General features: G+C 54.4%; 1 long non-coding RNA gene across 1 annotated transcript; it reads left to right on the top strand.

Moving 5' to 3' along the window:
• Nucleotides 1-5,108: 5,108 nt before the first annotated feature.
• Nucleotides 5,109-20,458, top strand: LOC147700461 (uncharacterized). Its single transcript, XR_015299430.1, has 2 exons — nt 5,109-5,188; nt 19,627-20,458. It is a non-coding gene; the product is annotated as an uncharacterized LOC147700461 (long non-coding RNA).
• The last annotated feature ends 444 nt before the right edge of the window (nt 20,459-20,902 follow it).

Here is a 20,902-nt window from a genome sequence, read left to right as displayed (position 1 = left end):
GCAAGACCTCTGCAACTCCCTCGCTTCATACTTCCACAACAAGATCGCGGACATACACAACAGCTTCAACAACCAACCAACGCACACCATGACCGAACAACCACCCCCCACCACCACCCTCCACGCCTGGACCCCGATCAGCACCGAAGACACCATCCGCACGATGAACTCCATCCACTCCGGATCACCGACCGACCCCTGCCCTCACCACGTCTTCAACAAGGCCGACGCTGTCATCGCACCCCACCTGCGAGACATCATCAACACATCCTTCGACACCGCCACCTTCCCTGAGAGCTGGAAACACGCCGAACTCAGCGCTCTACTCAAGAAACCAACAGCGGACCCCACCGAACTCAAGAACTACTGCCCCATCTCGCTCCTCCCGTTTCCAGCCAAAGTCATCGAGAAGACCGTCAACAAGCAGATGGCCGCCTTCCTCGAGACGAACGGATCCCTCGACCCCTCACAGTCCGGCTTCCGAGCCAATCACAGCACCGAGACCGCCCTCATCGCCGCCACCGATGACATCCGAGCCCTGATGGACAATGGAGAAACAGCGGCCCTCATCCTCCTAGACCTCTCCGCGGCATTCGACACGGTCTGCCACTGCACCCTAGTACAGCGCCTCAGCAACATCGGAATCCAGGACAAGGCGCTGGAATGGATCATCTCCTTCCTCGACGGAAGAACACAGAGAGTCCGCCTACCACCGTACAAGTCAGAGGCCTCCGAAGTCATCTGCGGCGTCCCTCAAGGATCATCTCTGAGCCCCACCCTTTTCAACGTCTACATGAGCCCCCTCGCGGCCATCGTACGCAAACACAACCTCAGCATAATCTCCTACGCCGACGACACCCAGCTGATCCTCTCCCTGACCAACGACCCCGCCTCCGCCAGAGCCAACCTGCACGAAGGGATGAAAGAGGTAGCCGAGTGGATGACGACCAGCCGTCTGAAACTGAACTCTGACAAGACGGAGGTCCTCATCCTGGGCCCTTCACCCTCCGCCTGGGACGACTCCTGGTGGCCTCCCGCCCTGGGCACCACACCCAAACCGACAGACCATGCACGCAACCTGGGCTTCATCCTGGACTCCTCCCTCTCCATGACCAGGCAAGTCAACAACGTCTCCTCGGCGTGCTTCAACATCCTACGCATGCTACGGAAGATCTTCCGGTGGATCCCCACCGAGACCAGGAAGACCGTCACCCAGGCCCTCGTCACCAGCCGACTGGACTACGGCAACGCCCTCTACGCCGGTACCACCGCCAAGCTCCAGAAGAGACTCCAGCGGATCCAGAACGCCTCAGCCAGACTCATCCTCGACATCCCACGAACCAGCCACATCACCGGACATCTGAGAGACCTTCACTGGCTCCCCGTCAACAAAAGAATCACCTTCCGCCTCCTCACCCACGCACACAAAGCCCTACACGACCAAGGCCCGAGCTACCTCAACAGCCGGATCAACTTCTACGCTCCCAAACGCCACCTCCGATCAGCCAACCACGCCCTCGCCGCCGTCCCCCGCATCCGAAGAGCGACTACAGGAGGAAGGTCCTTCTCCTACCTGGCCGCCAAGACCTGGAACTCCCTCCCGACCGACCTGCGCCTGACCCAAGACCACCTCTCCTTCAGGAAGAAGCTGAAGACCTGGCTGTTCGAGCAGTAGCGGCACCCCCCCCCCCCCCCTCCCAGCGCCTTGAGACCCTACGGGTATGTAGCGCGCTATATATATATAAGTGTCACTGATTGATTAAGACAAACTTAAAACAGACTTAAGACAAATTTAAGAACAAATCCTAAATTAAGTGTTTAAGTGTGTCTTAAGTTTGTTTTAAGACAAATTTAAGACAAAATCCTAACTTCTGCGAATACCAAAAGTAGTAAGTTTAGGATTTTGTCTTAAGTTAGTTCTGTGAATCAGGCCCCTTGTAAATATGCTCCATGCTTCCTACAAGTTCTGCAGCAGATGAGGCCGCGGATTCAAAGGGCGGCTGCATTGAGGCTGCGGTGTACCTTCCATCGACGTCACGTGGGCCCCGCTCCAGACTCCAGGTCGGGTGTTTGCTGTTTCCTGGTGGGAGAAACTGCGGCCCCTACTTTTCAAGGATCCCGGTTTCTTCAACTAGTCCTTAAACATTTTTTAAAACAGAATGTTGTGTTTAATTATAAAGTATTTAATTATAAAGTATTCGAGAGGTTGAACAAACAATGTGGTTCCCCTGTTGTTGGTTTTTTTTTTGCATACTTTATATAGCGCGAACTCGACTCGAAGGTATTGGAGCGCTTTACATGAGCACCGTATTTACATGACACATTTAGGCACAGGAGATGAAGTGATTTGCAGGCACCAGCACGACCAGCCGGGAACTCTTTGATCCCGGCGGGAATCCTTCACAGCCTCGTATGTGCCCCTAAGTGTCACATTGCCCCCCTGGGAGGCATTTCCGGTTGTAAACCTGTGGCCTCCGCTCGGATGTGCAGAGGCAATAAAGGAAGCCGAGGGGGATTCATTGCATCTCGTTTCAGACCGCTGCTGCCCTTGAAGTTTTAGGGCCAGAAACAACCTGCCCCCCCCCCCCCCCCACCCAGTATCTGCAAGGGCCGAGCCCGGTGATAAAGTGACAAAAGAAGTGTTAATCGGGGGCTTCCTGGCAGTGGGCGCCTCCCAGGGTCAGGGGTCAAAGGTCACTGCTGCTCACTGAGGGGTCAAGCCCCCAGGACTGGAGCACAAAGGGAGGCAGCAAAGCTGGCAGTGAGGGGGCTGGGGGCGAGATGGACCGTCTGCTGGCGAGGTCAGAATACGTAACCCGGGGTACCTTAGAGGCTGGGGGCCCCCACAGCTCTGGAGGTTTTACAAAATGGGTGCGATATAGAGGCGAGCGAACCAAGGAATGAACGGGCCGAGCTGGGCCAGAGCCGATCCCAGGGCCAAGCTCTGGACATGTTTACAATAAAAATCATAAAGTCAATTTGTAAAATATGATAAAATGTCTTCAAATTCATAAAGTGCATTTTTTAGCATTTGGAGGCTTCGCCATACATACGTCACGTTATAGAAGACTGCACCGAGAAGTTCTTATTCAAAGTGATACTTTTAAAACATGAATTGAGACCATTTCTGCCGCCCCACCGTCCTGGGGAAACTGCCAACAGTGAACTAAGAGGCGCACATTCTCATGGATAAAATAACATTGTCCATTACATCAAACAAAACAGTTGTGTGTCCAGCGGGTGCGCCGAACTCACATATTTGAAGGAGCTTTTAAATGCGATGCTGAAGAGAAAGGAAGATCGGTCAAATAAAGTATTCACTTAAAATCACACCCTTTCCTTAAGCATGGAAGCCACAATGAATCCAGGCTTGCTGTGCAAATAAACCACGGCACGAGTATCCGCTAATCCTCTTGAACTGAAATGGCAAGACTTTATTTTGTAATTGTTGTGCATGAGGGGTGTTTGGCTGAAGCCGCGGCTCGGCTCACAGTGGATGGAGGGTCCTCGGGGGTCTCGTGCTGAGGCTGAGCCAGAGGAAGGCTTGGGCCTCGAGCCTGGCTCCATCTTTCGGGGGCCTGCCCACCTCTAGCGCCTTATGACCGAAGGCAGCGACATGCTCCCTGAAGCTGCCCCGCTGTAACTCTTGAAAGATACACTCTGGGACTCCACCCGCAGTGAAACGATAACTGGTCGCAGAGATGCAGGTGTGGGAGGGGCTGTTGAACCCGCGGCACACCCAGACCTAGTGGTGGCTTCAGCGACGGGTGCGGGCCCCCCCCAACTACAGTTATTACACTAACAGATAACGGATACTCTTAAATATAATTGAAAACACAGAGGATCCGCGTGACATGAAGCAGTTTGTAAATGACCTTTATTGGCGCTTCTTTTCCACAACTACATGCCATGTTTTCGTTTGAAATGATTTAAATCTACAGTTCCGCATAGAATCTTCTCTTCAGGGTTCAGAAGCCGGACTTTAAAATCAATATCGTTTCATTATTGGGCCAGGCATTGATGTCACTGGTGCACGTTTGGAAAACGATCACAATATCCGCACTTGAAACAGGGAGCATGAAAAGACAACGATTCTTGGTGCGTAAGAGCAAGAGGAAACAAGCATTGGCAATGCTATAGGTCTCGCAATCGCGAGATATTGAGTTATTGGCATTGTAAATGACAATGCCTTTTATTTATGTCTATAAAACCTGCAGTAATAAAAGCCATTGTGGTTTACAATACCAATAGGTTATAAAGTTTCAAAAATGCGAGACCTATTGCATTGCAAATGCTTGTTTTTTTTATGCAGCTTGTGGGCCTGTTGTTACTGTCGGTGTGTCTAATATCACAAGCATTGTCTGCAGAAACACAAACGCTTGGCGTCTCCACTCCTTGCAAAACACCCGCCCAGCTGTCTTTACAAGTTCAAAACTGGCCTGATCTGCAAACGGAGCCACTTTTACAGCTCTCTGGTTCGCTATATATGGGGCCACTTGTATTATGGTGCGAGGACCTATGTTTGTTTCAGTCTGACCCTAGTGCCACCATTCGCCGATCAGAGGCGCGCTTCTTGGCGCTTTCTGGCCCCTAGTGCCACCATTCGCCGATCAGTGGCGCGCTTCTTGGCGCTTTCTAGAACATTCTCTCTGGATGACAGATTTAAAAAATACACACTCACAAACAGAAATCTCTCACACACACAACTCCCACCAAACGTCGCCCACACCCGTGCCACCGCTTGCAGCATACGTGATAACTGACGTCAAATATTGGTGAGTTCACGGTGACGGGCACTGTGATGATGGCCACGTGAAACGAGGACAGGTAGACATCTGCACACGTCCTGCGCCCGCCGGTCGGTGTTCTTGGCTGAACTCAGCCCCCGCGTTGCATCAGACCCGCCCCAGTGATGGGTCCGTGCCAGGACCGGTTCAGCTGCTTCCGTCGTGACTAACGAGCCAAGGGGGTGGGCGTGGCCTCTGGAGTGTGCCAGGAGGGGGCGTGGCCTCAGGAGTGTGCCAGGAGGGGGCGCGGCCTCTGGAGTTTCCCAGGAGGGGCGTGGCCTCTGGAGTGTGCATATAACCTGGTGTGCGGCTGCGGTGGATGCTCAAGTCACTGAGGAGTCTGCCGAGGAGCACACATTGCAGCACAGACACCCGCACCTGCAATCACACTCGCCATGGGGGTAAGTAGAACCTGTTTCTAGCTCGCTGTGTTACTGTGCCTGCTGCAGAGGTCTGTGTTCAACTTGCGGGGAATTGTTTCGATTCTTGGCAGGATGGGCTCCGCATGTCATCATTCCGAAACTGGTAAAATGTGTACCATTTACGTGTTATATGAGAGCACCTGTTGTGTGCATTGCTACAAAGCTGAGAGAAGGAGCCAGCAAAAGTTGTGTTCAACCTAACTGTATTACATCGTATTGGCATTTATATAGCGCCTACTATCCCCGACAAGACACCGAAGCGCTTCCTGGGCGAGCAGAGATCGGAATTATTTATGTTACTGCTGTATAGGGCATGCGATTTTAAGAGGTTTGTAGGGCCAGTGTGAGGAGTTACAGGTGTGCGCGCACAGTGCACCCCGCAGGGTGTGCGCGCTCTGAGTGTGCACATCGGTGCACTCACTACTCTACAGGGTGAACAGTGACCGGCGTCACATATGGAGGGCGGCTGAGTGTGCAGACAGGTAAACCCAGTGTTAGGGACACTGTCCCGGATGTGCGCACAGTGCTCTTCCCAGGGTGTGCGTGCTCTGAGAGTGCACTGAGGTGCACTCACTACAGTGTGAAGTTTCAGGTATCGCATTTGGAGGTTGACTGAGTGTGCAGACAGGTAAACCCCAGTGCTAGGGGCACTCCCCCGGATGTGTGCACAGTGCTCTTCCCAGGGTGTGCGCGCTCTCAGTGTGCACATCGGTGCCCTCACTACTCTCCAGGGTGACCTGAGTGCACTGCGGGTCTCACCCCTGACAGGAGGGCAGGGGTTGGCAGCGCGACCCAGGGTGTCTGCACCAGTGACAGAAGAACTTAAAGCAGCTCCCAGAAGGTGTCGTAGCGCCTGCCTTCCACCCCCGCCTGGGCGTCTCCTGTGCATTGTGACAGCCAATGAGAGACCGTCTCGCTGATGATGTTATAATGAAATATACAAGCGGTGCGAGAGAGGGGGTCACGGGGAGGCACCCTGCACCAGGGGGCACTCCAGTGAGGGCGAGGGCACAGGCGGGCACCCTGCACCAGGGGACACTCCATTGTGGGCGAGGGTTTCCTTGAGACAGACGCCTCCCACCCCTCCCCCGCTAAGTGGGTGAGTTAGAGCATGCTGGCTGACGTCACTAGTGAGGTGAACCATCTGGAGATCGCTGGCATGGCAAGAGGCGGGGGTGTCTACCCAGCAAAGTACCCGTGGCTGATGTGCCTGGAGTTTCTTTCGAATGGCAAACCCCAGCTGAAATTCAGTAAGTGCTGGCGTGGGACAGTGAGATGAAAGAAACGCCCCCCAAAGGGTGGGTGAATGGCAGGGTTCCCCCATCTCGTCTCTTTAAGATGCATGCCCGGGGCACAGCGCCCTCCTTTGGGGACAGGGTGCCATACTTTAGGTGGTGGGCGGGGCGTGCAGCAGGTCGCGCCCTCCAGCGTTGTCCATGGCGCATTGGGGTTTTTAACAGGGCGTCCCAAACAGAACTAATCAATATTGCAATAGATCATGGTTTGCACAGTGGACAGGGCCAATGCTTGTTCACAGCACCAACCCGTGTCTGTGTCATGTGAAAGTGGGCATGTATGTGTGCCACAGGGGGGCCAGTGCATAGCTCATGCAGGGTGCCCTGCCGGGCAAGTGCCACTCAAACCCATATAAACTCGTTCTAAATAAGACGGCGCCCATCATGGCATCATGTGCCACCATGCCATGAGCATATGCCAGGGTCCTGCCGATGTATATCTAAAGATGGCCAAGTATTGCAGGGTGTGGCCGAGCACATGTAACATACCACAAGAAACAACAGCGACAGTAGAGTCTGCCAACTTATGCACTGGCAAGATCTGTGCCAACAGGTGGCCGTGCCATAGAGGCAGCCCTCCGGTGTAGGCGCAGTTCAGCCACTGTGTACGGAGCGCCCTCCTCTGCCGCCTGTGCCAGCAGGTGGTTGTGTCATAGTGCCCCCCCCCCCCTGTATAGGCGCAGTTCAGCCACTGTGTACGGAGCGCCCTCCTCTGCCGCCTGTGCCAGCAGGTGGTTGTGTCATAGTGCCTCCCCCCTGTGTAGGCGCAGTTCAGCCTATGTGTACGGAGCGCCCTCCTCTGCCTGCTGTGCCAGGGGTGGTTGTGTCCTAGTGACAGACCCCCTGGGGAAGGCGCTGCTCAGCCACTCTTTGCAGTCAGCCAACCGGGTAAGAGTGGACTGGGTGAAAAACAACTGCCTCAAACTCAACAAACGGAAGGTCTGATCTTGAGGCAACATCACCCCCCCCCCCCCGTGGAAGGACGCCTGGTGCCCCCCAGAGCGAGGAGCCTCACCCACACCCACACCCACAGACCACACTCGTAACCGCTGGATTATCCTGTCTCCACGTCCGCCTCCCCGCTCCGTCGCTCAAGCCCCAGTCACTCGCCGCCTGGGCTACGGCAAGGCACTCTACGCACAATTCACCACCCACCCCCTAAGACACTGCACACCATGCAGAGCACCGCCCACGTACACAAGACACTGCACCACCAAGGACCCGCATACATCAACCCCCCTGAACGTCCACCAATCCATCAGACCCCTGCCCACGCACACAAGACCCGCACCACCAAGGACCCGCATACATCAACCCCCCTGAACGTCCACCAATCCATCAGACCCCTGCCCACGCACACAAGACCCGCACCACCAAGGACCCGCATACATCAACCCCCCTGAACGTCCACCAATCCATCAGACCCCTGCCTACGCACACAAGACCCGGCCCGCACCACCAAGGACCCGCATACATCAACCCCCCTGAGCGTCCACCAATCCATCAGACCCCTGCCTACGCACACAAGACCCGGCCCGCACCACCAAGGACCCGCATACATCAACCCCCCTGAGCGTCCACCAATCCATCAGACCCCTGCCCACGCACACAAGACCCTGCACCCCCAAGGACCCGCATACATCAACCCCCCTGAGCGTCCACCAATCCATCTCACTTCGCATCAGCCAGGGACACATGTCGTGACAACTGTGCCACCCCTCTGCCCAGTCCTCGGGGCGGGAGACACCGCTACACCCAACTGTAAGTTCCCACAGCCGGAATGTCTCAACCTCTTCTGGCTTTAGGGCTCCAGGCACAGCCCACCCCGACCCCCCCAAAACTCCCCTCTTAAGCAAGTACCCCTCGGACCTGCCAGACGGCCTTCCCGCTTCGGCTGGGCGAACTGTGCGTACATTTCACCAACTGCCCGAAAAAGTATGCCAAGAAAAGCACAGAGAAAGGCTGGCTTGATCATCCCTTTGACTATTGTTAGTGACAAATATGTCCTTTCAACACTTTCTTGCGTGAGGAAACATTTCACGCTTCAAAATAGCGCAAGATCACACGTAACACGAACAGCTGCCCGAGTCTGTTCTATCGCGTCCTTCCCTCGCTCTACAATAGGATTACTTCCGGAACCAGGTCTCAACGAGGCACGGTGTGGTAATGGGGTCATCTCTGGCATTGCGCACAACAATTGTAACTCGCACTGCTTAAAATGATGCGGCATTACACCGGAGTAAAACTAACTCCAGCCAGGCCTACAAGCTGCCCTACCACCATGCACCCGCCTCACCCTTACCAGCTGCTCAGCACCCGCCTCACCCTTACCAGCTGCCCTACCACCATGCACCCGCCTCCGCCTCACCCTTACCAGCTGCTCAGCACCCGCCTCACCCTTACTAGCTGCTCAGCACCCGCCTCACCCTTACCAGCTGCTCAGCACCCGCCTCAGGCTCACCCTTACCAGCTGCTCAGCACCCGCCTCCGCCTCACCCTTACCAGCTGCTCAGCACCCGCCTCACCCTTACCAGCTGCTCAGCACCCGCCTCACCCTTACCAGCTGCTCAGCACCCGCCTCAGGCTCACCCTGACCAGCTGCTCAGCACCCGCCTCAGGCTCACCCTTACCAGCTGCTCAGCACCCGCCTCAGGCTCACCCTTACCAGCTGCTCAGCATCCGCCTCACCCTTACCAGCTGCTGAGCACCTGCCTCAGGATCACCCTTACCAGCTGCTCAGCACCTGCCTCAGGATCACCCTTACCAGCTGCTCAGCACCTGCCTCACCATTACCAGCTGCTGAGCACCTGCCACAGGCTCACCCTTACCAGCTGCTCAGCACCTGCCTCAGGATCACCCTTACCAGCTGCTCAGCACCCGCCTCACCCTTACCAGCTGCTCAGCACCCGCCTCACCCTTACCAGCTGCTGAGCACCTGCCTCAGGATCACCCTTACCAGCTGCTCAGCACCCACCTGACCCATACCAGCTGCTGAGCGCCTGCCACAGGCTCAACCTTACCAGCTGCTCAGCACCTGCCTCAGGATCACCCTAACTAGCTACTCAGCACCCGCCTCACCCTTACCAGCTGCTGAGCACCTACCACAGGCTCACCCTTACCAGCTGCTCAGCACCTGCCTCAGGATCACCCTTACCAGCTGCTCAGCACCCGCCTCTTGCTCACCCTTACCAGCTGCTGAGCACCCGCCTCTGGCTCACCCCTTACCAGCTGCTCAGCACCCGCCTCAGGCTCACCCTTACCAGCTGCTCAGCACCCGCCTCAGGCTCACCCTTACCAGCTGCTCAGCACCCGCCTCACCCTTACCAGCTGCTGAGCACCTGCCACAGGCTCACCCTTACCAGCTGCTCAGCACCTGCCTCAGGATCACCCTAACCAGCTGCTCAGCACCCGCCTCACCCTTACCAGCTGCTGAGCACCTACCACAGGCTCACCCTTACCAGCTGCTCAGCACCTGCCTCAGGATCACCCTTACCAGCTGCTCAGCACCCGCCTCTGGCTCACCCTTACTAGCTGCTCAGCACCCGCCTCAGGATCACCCTTACCAGCTGCTCAGCACCCGCCTCTGGCTCACCCTTACCAGCTGCTGAGCACCCGCCTCTGGCTCACCCCTTACCAGCTGCTCAGCACCCGCCTCAGGCTCACCCATACCAGCTGCTCAGCACCCGCCTCAGGATCACCCTTACCAGCTGCTCAGCACCTGCTTCAGGCTCACCCTTACCAGCTGCTCAGCACCCGCCCCAGGATCACCCTTACCAGCTGCTCAGCACCTGCTTCAGGCTCACCCTTACCAGCTGCTCAGCACCCGCCTCAGGATCACCCTTACCAGCTGCAAAGCACCCGCCTCTGGCTCACCCTTACCAGCTGCACAGCACCCGCCTCTGGCTCACCCTTACCAGCTGCACAGCACCCGCCTCTGGCTCACCCTTACCAGCTGCACAGCACCCGCCTCTGGCTCACCCTTACCAGCTGCACAGCACCCGCCTCTGGCGCACCCTTACCAGCTGCTCAGCACCCGCCTCAGGCGCACCCTTACCAGCTTCTCAGCACCCGCCTCAGGCTCACCCTTACCAGCTGCAAAGCACCCGCCTCTGGCTCACCCTTACCAGCTGCACAGCACCCGCCTCTGGCTCACCCTTACCAGCTGCACAGCACCCGCCTCTGGCTCACCCTTACCAGCTGCTCAGCACCCGCCTCAGGCTCACCCTTACCAGCTGCAAAGCACCCGCCTCTGGCTCACCCTTACCAGCTGCACAGCACCCGCCTCTGGCTCACCCTTACCAGCTGCACAGCACCCGCCTCTGGCGCACCCTTACCAGCTGCTCAGCACCCGCCTCAGGCGCACCCTTACCAGCTTCTCAGCACCCGCCTCAGGCTCACCCTTACCAGCTGCAAAGCACCCGCCTCTGGCTCACCCTTACCAGCTGCACAGCACCCGCCTCTGGCTCACCCTTACCAGCTGCACAGCACCCGCCTCTGGCTCACCCTTACCAGCTGCTCAGCACCCGCCTCTGGCTCACCCTTACCAGCTGCTCAGCACCCGCCTCAGGCTCACCCTTACCAGCTGCTCAGCACCCGCCTCAGACTCACCCTTACCAGCTGCTCAGCACCCGCCTCAGGCGCACCCTTACCAGCTGCACAGCACCCGCCTCTGGCTCACCCTTACCAGCTGCACAGCACCCGCCTCTGGCTCACCCTTACCAGCTGCTCAGCACCCGCCTCTGGCTCACCCTTACCAGCTGCACAGCACCCGCCTCTGGCTCACCCTTACCAGCTGCACAGCACCCGCCTCTGGCTCACCCTTACCAGCTGCTCAGCACCCGCCTCTGGCTCACCCTTACCAGCTGCACAGCACCCGCCTCTGGCTCACCCTTACCAGCTGCACAGCACCCGCCTCTGGCTCACCCTTACCAGCTGCTCAGCACCCGCCTCAGGCGCACCCTTACCAGCTGCTCAGCACCCGCCTCTGGCTCATCCTTACCAGCTGCTCAGCACCCGCCTCAGGCTCACCCTTACCAGCTGCAAAGCACCCGCCTCTGGCTCACCCTTACCAGCTGCACAGCACCCGCCTCTGGCTCACCCTTACCAGCTGCACAGCACCCGCCTCTGGCTCACCCTTACCAGCTGCACAGCACCCGCCTCTGGCTCACCCTTACCAGCTGCACAGCACCCGCCTCTGGCGCACCCTTACCAGCTGCTCAGCACCCGCCTCAGGCGCACCCTTACCAGCTTCTCAGCACCCGCCTCAGGCTCACCCTTACCAGCTGCAAAGCACCCGCCTCTGGCTCACCCTTACCAGCTGCACAGCACCCGCCTCTGGCTCACCCTTACCAGCTGCACAGCACCCGCCTCTGGCTCACCCTTACCAGCTGCTCAGCACCCGCCTCTGGCTCACCCTTACCAGCTGCTCAGCACCCACCTCAGGCTCACCCTTACCAGCTGCTCAGCACCCGCCTCAGACTCACCCTTACCAGCTGCTCAGCACCCGCCTCAGGCGCACCCTTACCAGCTGCACAGCACCCGCCTCTGGCTCACCCTTACCAGCTGCACAGCACCCGCCACTGGCTCACCCTTACCAGCTGCTCAGCACCCGCCTCTGGCTCACCCTTACCAGCTGCACAGCACCCGCCTCAGGCTCACCCTTACCAGCTGCTCAGCACCCGCCTCAGACTCACCCTTACCAGCTGCTCAGCACCCGCCTCAGGCGCACCCTTACCAGCTGCACAGCACCCGCCTCTGGCTCACCCTTACCAGCTGCACAGCACCCGCCTCTGGCTCACCCTTACCAGCTGCTCAGCACCCGCCTCTGGCTCACCCTTACCAGCTGCACAGCACCCGCCTCTGGCTCACCCTTACCAGCTGCACAGCACCCGCCTCTGGCTCACCCTTACCAGCTGCTCAGCACCCGCCTCTGGCTCACCCTTACCAGCTGCACAGCACCCGCCTCTGGCTCACCCTTACCAGCTGCACAGCACCCGCCTCTGGCTCACCCTTACCAGCTGCTCAGCACCCGCCTCAGGCGCACCCTTACCAGCTGCTCAGCACCCGCCTCTGGCTCATCCTTACCAGCTGCTCAGCACCCGCCTCAGGCTCACCCTTACCAGCTGCAAAGCACCCGCCTCTGGCTCACCCTTACCAGCTGCACAGCACCCGCCTCTGGCTCACCCTTACCAGCTGCACAGCACCCGCCTCTGGCTCACCCTTACCAGCTGCACAGCACCCGCCTCTGGCTCACCCTTACCAGCTGCACAGCACCCGCCTCTGGCGCACCCTTACCAGCTGCTCAGCACCCGCCTCAGGCGCACCCTTACCAGCTTCTCAGCACCCGCCTCAGGCTCACCCTTACCAGCTGCAAAGCACCCGCCTCTGGCTCACCCTTACCAGCTGCACAGCACCCGCCTCTGGCTCACCCTTACCAGCTGCACAGCACCCGCCTCTGGCTCACCCTTACCAGCTGCTCAGCACCCGCCTCTGGCTCACCCTTACCAGCTGCTCAGCACCCACCTCAGGCTCACCCTTACCAGCTGCTCAGCACCCGCCTCAGACTCACCCTTACCAGCTGCTCAGCACCCGCCTCAGGCGCACCCTTACCAGCTGCACAGCACCCGCCTCTGGCTCACCCTTACCAGCTGCACAGCACCCGCCACTGGCTCACCCTTACCAGCTGCTCAGCACCCGCCTCTGGCTCACCCTTACCAGCTGCACAGCACCCGCCTCTGGCTCACCCTTACCAGCTGCACAGCACCCGCCTCTGGCTCACCCTTACCAGCTGCTCAGCACCCGCCTCTGGCTCACCCTTACCAGCTGCACAGCACCCGCCTCTGGCTCACCCTTACCAGCTGCTCAGCACCCGCCTCTGGCTCACCCTTACCAGCTGCTCAGCACCCGCCTCTGGCTCACCCTTACCAGCTGCTCAGCACCCGCCTCTGGCTCACCCTTACCAGCTGCTCAGCACCCGCCTCAGTCACCCTTACTAGCTGCTGAGCCCAGGTCACAGCAAGTGGTAATTAAACCATTAATTCCATGGAGTGGAGAATTCCATATCCACCCGAAAAAACACCTCTATGTAGTTGTATCCAGTCCTTAATTTGAGGCGGTGGGTGCCGGTGAGGGGCTCTTTACGGGGAGCAGCACTTACGTTCCTGCATCAGATACATCCAGAGTGGAAGAGGAGGAAAAGCACACAGATCAGAAAGGCGGGGGAGAGAAAGAGACAAAACCCTGCACTGAGAGAAAACGCAGCTAGAAAGTGTCAGGGAGTGCCTGGTAGTGGGGTAAAGACCCCTGCCCCATGCATGGTGGGCGCCAGCCTTTAACTGCCCCGGCCGCAGGCTGCTGAGCAGAGTTTAGAGCGCAGTGCCCTCTCTTTCACAAATTAAGCACTGGGGGCCTCTACCTCCTGGGTTACTCGTTTGGGACGACTGAGTTTCTATAATATCTTAAAAGGTTCTTTTTGTTTATTTGACAACAAATTAAAACGGTTAATTATAGAGGATTTGGCAGTGAGGAACACGCTTTTCTCTCTCCTCAAACCCTCACAAAACGTCCTCTTTTTAAAGCTTTCCGGCTCTTAGGCCCCGAGCTGAGCCGCTTTCAACCCGTCATTGAACCACGGGAGGCCGCATCATGCGAGTACCTTCTGGCACATGTATGGCACAAGCGTGTGGCAGCCTCAGCAGAGGGGGTTGGGACCGCGGGGGGGGGGTGCTATCCATCTCCTGGAGACCCCCCCGCCCCCCCGCTGTAGTTACGGGGTCCTTGGGCGCGCATCACTCAATGCAGGGCCGGGAGTCAGAGATGCCTCGGAAGGATGAGGGGGAACCTGGCCACACGCAGGGAAACCGTCACCTTGATGGGTGTGATGTGCCAACACACCACATCCAGACTATGCCCCTCAGCAGGGGGACGTCGCTGCACCTGCTGCGCGAAAGACAAAGAAGACAGGGGGGCATATTATCAAGCAATAGCGATAATTATCGCTATTGCTTGGTTAGCGGGGAAAATATACCGCTGAGCTGCGGCGATTTTTACCGCAAATAAACCTTGGTATTACCAAGGTTTATCGCAAATGCGATAAAAATCGGCCGCAATGCATGAATATCGCTGAAAAGTCAGCGATATTCATGCATTACAGAGCTAATGCTCTTAGCCATGTTATCCACCTACCATTGGATAACATGGCTAAGAACTGCTCAGGGCAGGTGTTAGCTATTGGAGATATTCGCGCTTAGCGCGAATATCTCCAAAAGTTGGTAATAGGAGATAGCGATGTTAGCGACTGTTTCCAGTCGCTAACATCTTGGCACGCCCACTTTGCATGTCATTAGTGATAAATATCACTGACATGCAAAGCGGGGCCCAAGATGGTCGCTATCTCCTACTAGCTGTCGCTAACTGGTGTTAGCGACATCTAGGTAATAGGGAGATCATTTTATCTCCGCTTTCTTGGCTTTTAAAGCCAAAAAAGCGGAGATAAACCCCCTTGATAATATGCCCCAGGAGGTCTAAGGACCCACCCCTCACAGCGCCTCGCAACTCCAGAACCTCTAGGCCCGGCTCCAAAGAGGGGAACCGCGCCTGAAACCGGACTGCCAGCATGGGTTCCTTCTTGTCACTTTATCTGGACAATTCAAATCACCAATTCAATTGCTGACGTCATTCCCCAGTGCGTTCACACAGAAGACGCCCTATTTTGGTGCAACAGCTGTTCCAGGGTTACAGCGGTGATTATGGTGCAGTTAAAATTGCTTAGGAGGTCAACTTGCCCCCCCGGCTGCACCCCTGACTTTGATGCAAGTGAAGGCTCTTGCCAGAATCAGGATTGATGCTCAACTTGCAATCGTAATTGTAACTTGTATTTATATAGCGCTTAGTACCCGAGACGAGGCATCGAAGTGCTTTGTGGCGAGGATCAGGCGGCTCCAGACCCAAGGCTAGAGTTAAATAGTTAGCAGGTTAGTAATGTGCGCTTTCCTTTTCCTTGTGGATTAGTTGTGGTAAGTTTGCCCTTCAGTTCTTGCGTGTTTAGTAGTGCTTTGAGTAGAGATAGGATGTTGGACCGGGCTAGAATGCAGCTTCAACTGCGCTCCACGACCCTTGCTCAAACCCCAGCCACCCCCAGTGCCCGAAGGCTTCCCCAACACAATGAAGCCCAAACCCCCCAATGTCTAATACACTCCGATATCCTGGTAAACACGAAGGGCTTCCAACACCCGTCATCTCACAGCTTTCAGTATCTTCCAATGTTCTCCCCACTCCAATGTAGCACAAACCCCAATATCTTCAAGAACCCAATGACGAGCAAAACCCTGTGTCTTCTAATCCACAGTGTCCTCAACACTAATATCAAAAGTCCTCAAGGACCTCCGATCCTCAAAGTTGTATAACCCCCAATGCCCTCCAAACCCCAACATCATCAAGTCCTCAAGGACCCCCAATCCTCAATGTCTTCTAATCCCCAATGCCCTCCAAACCCCAACATCATCAAGTCCTCAAGGACCTCCAATCCTCAATGTCTTCTGACCCCAGCGTACCCCAAACCTCATGGCGTCTGCACCCCAGTATCCCCAGACCTCTCCTTTCATCACTCAGATGAGGTTCTCCAATTCTGGTCACCTTCATGAAGACAGAAGAAGAAACCTGTGATGCTTCCGAGAGGGAATATAGTACCTTATATTACAACGCGGTCATTACAACGCTAACCTGATGAAAAGTATAATTTACTATTCCAACACCTCACCTACTGTTTCACACACTGGAGTTGGGATACTAAATTAAACTATTCCTACATGCAGCGCGCCCCCTACAGCAAGTTGATCTAATTTCTTGTGTTGTAATTAAGCATGGGCGAATTTTGCGAATCTCGCGTTCGCGAATTTTGCGGATTTGCGAACTCGCAATCCGCAAAATCCGCGAATTCTCGCGAATTTGCGGATTTTTTTTTTGTGTTTGCGCGGGTTTCTGCCAGTTCGCGAGGGTTTTTTACAATGTCGCAAATTGCGAACTTACCTGTCGGGTCGCAAGTTTCGCGAACTTGTTGTTTCTACGTGTCCAGCCTGTTTGGGACACTCTTCTTCATCACTGCCACTCTCTGTCACCACTGCCACTCTCTGACTACTCATGCCACCCTCTGGCCCACCCATGCCACCCTCTGTTTCATCACAGCACCCTCTGGTTGTCCAGTCAGTGTACATTATTGTGGCAACGCAAGCACACCTTCCCTGCCTCAAGTGACCTGAATTAATTTGGGGCTGATTAATGTGTCACAGAATATTTTTTTAGCTGGCACCTGCTTCCTTAGTGCTTCCTGATTAGTGATCTTTTGCACTTGCTAAGTGCTTTCATTGTTGCAAAATTAGTTACAACACCTGCCCTGCCCCAACTGACAATAATGCATTAGGGGCTGATTAATGGATTTGAACTTCCAGCCTGGCTCCTGCTTGTCTCCCTTAGCTGTAATTCAGGACCTTTGTGGCATATGTGTAACTATTCTGAGGTTCAGAGCAGGGTCACATAATAGTTTCAACTGGCAACTGAACTCTGGAGGGGCCCCTCAGGAAGCACTACAGGAAATGGCTACTAATGATGAGCCTGAACTTTTGAACCTGGTAAGTAGTTACTTTCAGTTTTGCTAAGATCGTATTTCTGCAATTTTGCACTTATTCGCGGGGCGCGAACTCACGCGAACAGTGCGAACAGTGCGAGCAAAATCCGCTGCTCGCGGATTTGCGGATTTTGCGGGAGATTCGCGAATCTCGCGGATTGCGAATTTACCGAAAATCCGCAAAATCCGCGAGCGAAACGGATTTTCCGCCCATGGTTAGTTGTAATGTACTGCAATGTAACAACGCGGGTGTTGTAACTAACGCGTTGTAATCGCTTGCGTTGTAACGGATGCGATGTAATGGATGTTTCCCCCAGAGGCAGCGTTACACAAGCCAGGCGGTTAAACCAAGGCCTAGTCATTTGAAAAGAAACTTAGATGAAGCTTATATTCTCAACCACAGGCTGAATAGTCGTAGGTGATTGGGGAGTGTAAGGAAAGCAGAGCCCACCCATAGATCCCGACTGCCCTGACGACGAGCCGCCACTTCACAAGGCAGCTTTGTTCACGGAGCAGTGAAGGATCCCGCCTCATCCTTCACTCTAGCGCTGGTGGCGGCGAGTGTGTCAATCACTTTTGGTGCCCCCACAACCTATGACCGCCTTTTCGGATTCTCTCACTACCACCTGCAAAAGTGCCCCTCATCTCTCCTATCATAAGATATTGCTAAGCACAGCGCCCCTCTGAGGTCACAGCGCCGCCTTCCACAGGTTAGTGCCGAGTGTGGCCGCACCAGTCGCACTGCCCTAAAGCCGGCCCTGCTCGGAGAGCTGCCTGTGGTGTCAGCAAATGTCTTACTAGTTGTTTGGCCGAGCAGCGCCCACAAAGACAGTTCCCAGAAGCACACTGTAGTGTGAGAGACGCATGCCTCTTGATGAGGCAAGTAACCCAGTGGATTACGGATGGCAGGAGCCGTGGCCGGAGCCGTGGAGGATTCCTGACTGCTGTTTGCACACTCCTGTTTCTTCAGCATCCTCTACAGTCTCTTCCCCTTACGAGTAGGGTCATCTAATTGTCTACATTCTCAGTTCATCTTCAGTCCCTTTTCTCTCATCCATAACACTTAAATATATATATATTTCATGCTTAACATATTTATAGGTCCCTGCATAGTTTTTATATAAGTTATTTGATTAAATGCTTATGGGTCTCTGTTTTATTTATTTATCACAATATGTAAATATTGTCGTAACTATTTTGTCTACAAGTGTTTCACTAATAAAATATTGAGGAAAATACATTAAAAAAATATATATAAACATTGTTATAACAAAATTGCTTCAAGTACAGCCACACTTGAAAGTATGAATTTGCAAAATACAACTTTAAATCTCATATATTATCTTCCTTATGCGTGCATACCCTTTCTATGTAGTTTGGCATCCATATATTTATTACTTTACTCCTACTGTAGAAGAAGAAAAAACAGAAATAAACACATTTGAGTCTCTCCAATGCACTACTCTGTCTCACCCAATATATCTCTCTATATATCCTCTATCCCCACTCTCTGACCCATCCAAAACTCCATTCTAGAACTAGGATCTTCAAAATAACCCTATCTAGACTCTCCTCCCCTCTGTCCCTCCTTGGATCACCCCAAACCTCATATCCTACTATTGTGTCCCAAGCACCCCTTTCTGAATTCTCCCCCATTCATCCCTCCTTTGTTTCTCATCCCAAACCTCATTTCACTCCTATGATCTCCCCGATCCCTTTCTAGAGGCTCTTCCCTGCTACATCTCTCCTCTCACCCATCCTAAACCTTATCCGGCTACCATGATCTCCCAAATAACACATTCTGGACTCTTCCATCCCCCATTATCCTATTCAATCCAACTCACAGGTCCACCGCTCAAATGAACACATATTTCACTCTACTAATCCACAGCTAATCCTTTTTGGGTTCTGGAGTAGTGTGCTACTCGCTGAAAAGTGCTTCAACGCCTTGTCAGGGGTAGTAAGCGCTATATAAATACAATTACAATTGCTTCCATTAATCAGCAATCTTTTAACTCTCCCGCTCCACTGACTGACATTTTATAGGGGTTTGCGTCACTTTTGTGATGGGAACTTGGTGCAAATCTGCTCCTGGGTGTTTTATTGCTTGTGTTGCTTTGAAGATCTTGGGGGTCACATAATGTTTCTTAATGACAAGATCATTGGGCGATGTTGCGTTGATGATATTTGGGCGGTGTTTGAGGTTTGTCATGATAGAAGGTTTCCTCCAGGTGGGTTCACCATTCTTCAGTTGCTCCCTGATGGCTTCTAACATGCTTAAACAGCACACATGGATAATGGTTCAGTGAGAAATGTTATGATGAAGGTATACATTATGTGACTGTTTGATGTATTACATGCTTGTCCTATGTGGCCGCCTCATGTTTGTCTTGTAGATTTTTCATATTCAGCCTATGTTGGCATTGCACACAGTCACAATAGATGTGTTGTATCATTCGCAGTGCATCGCAGCTAACAACGCCTCGTCTTCTCTTTTTCAGAAACTGGTTCAAGCGTTGGTGGTGCCCTGCCTCTGCCTCTGGTTGGCCTCCGTCCTGGTCCCTGGGGTCAGCTCAGAGCAGTGCTCAAAGGAGAACTGTGCTAATGAGGCATTCAGGTGCCAAAAAGCGAATGAGCAGTGCTGCAAACAACATGTCGGCTGCACCTGCGACGGGTCCAGGTACCCAGGATGTGACGAATTTGAGAACAACCTGATTCCCATAGGGCACAGCATCTACATAGACTTTGGCAACACAAAATGCGACTGTAAGTGCAACCTGGAGCTTGCCTGTGCCTCCGTGTGCAAAGAGATCCCATCTACCTGTAAGAACAAAATCCAACCCCCGGACGCTTGCCCTATGTGCGCAGACCAGTAGCCAAGAAGATGGCCACAAGATCCCATGGCATGCTATGAAGAAGCTCATTCCTGGCTGCCTGACCCTGCCTGACCCTGCCTGGCTGAAAGTTCATAATGCTGCGTACAGAAGGTTGTGAGCAGTGCATAGAACCCGAGCCGAGGAGACGCCTACCCATCCCGTGCCGTGAAAGCTCTCATCCCTTGCCCGATCCACCGCGAGACCCTCGCGGGTGATTTGCCGCGCTTTACAAATGTCTGATTGATTGATCGATTGATCCCTCTGGCTGCAAGCAAACAATGCGGCCCATGGGCGGCTACCTGCAGCAGTAGACCCCTGATCTAGAAGATGCCGCTACTATCTCGTGCCACGCTATCAAATGACTGTGTAGGGGGTGGGCTTTCTACCGGTCACTGGCTTTCTGCAGAAGCTTATGAAAATGATCATTTCACTAAATGCAATAAAGATCAGAGATGAATGACTGCTTCCTGTCTTCATGTTCTGCGCCGTCAGGCTCTGAGTGGAGTTGTGTAGTCCTTTGCCACTTGTATCGTGCTGTTGTTATCAACACACCGACCACAGGGCCATCTACATCTTCCTGAGACTCCTCGCCTCATTGTAAAGAGCCTCCTAGTTGTATAAATGTATATATTGAACATAGTCAGTGGTTCTCCTGCCAACCCAGGTGTAAAAACGTACACACTTCTAATTATCATATTGCACTCATGACAATATCACATATGCAATAATCAGTTATCCATGACCTAAGAAAGTGCTTTCTCCCGCCCCATGACATTATCACACACACAATAACCTGCTGTCCATGAGCTATGACAGTGCTTTTACACAGAGAGGCAGCACGAAAAATGTTACTTGCACTGCACCAATCATGATATTAATTCACTTCTGCATTATTCTCATT

This window comes from Lissotriton vulgaris, chromosome 8 (genome assembly GCF_964263255.1).
Source record: "Lissotriton vulgaris chromosome 8, aLisVul1.2, whole genome shotgun sequence".
Lineage (NCBI taxonomy): Eukaryota > Metazoa > Chordata > Amphibia > Caudata > Salamandridae > Lissotriton > Lissotriton vulgaris.
The sequence above is the reverse complement of the archived record's forward strand: the minus strand, read 5'-3'. Positions and strand labels throughout refer to the sequence as shown.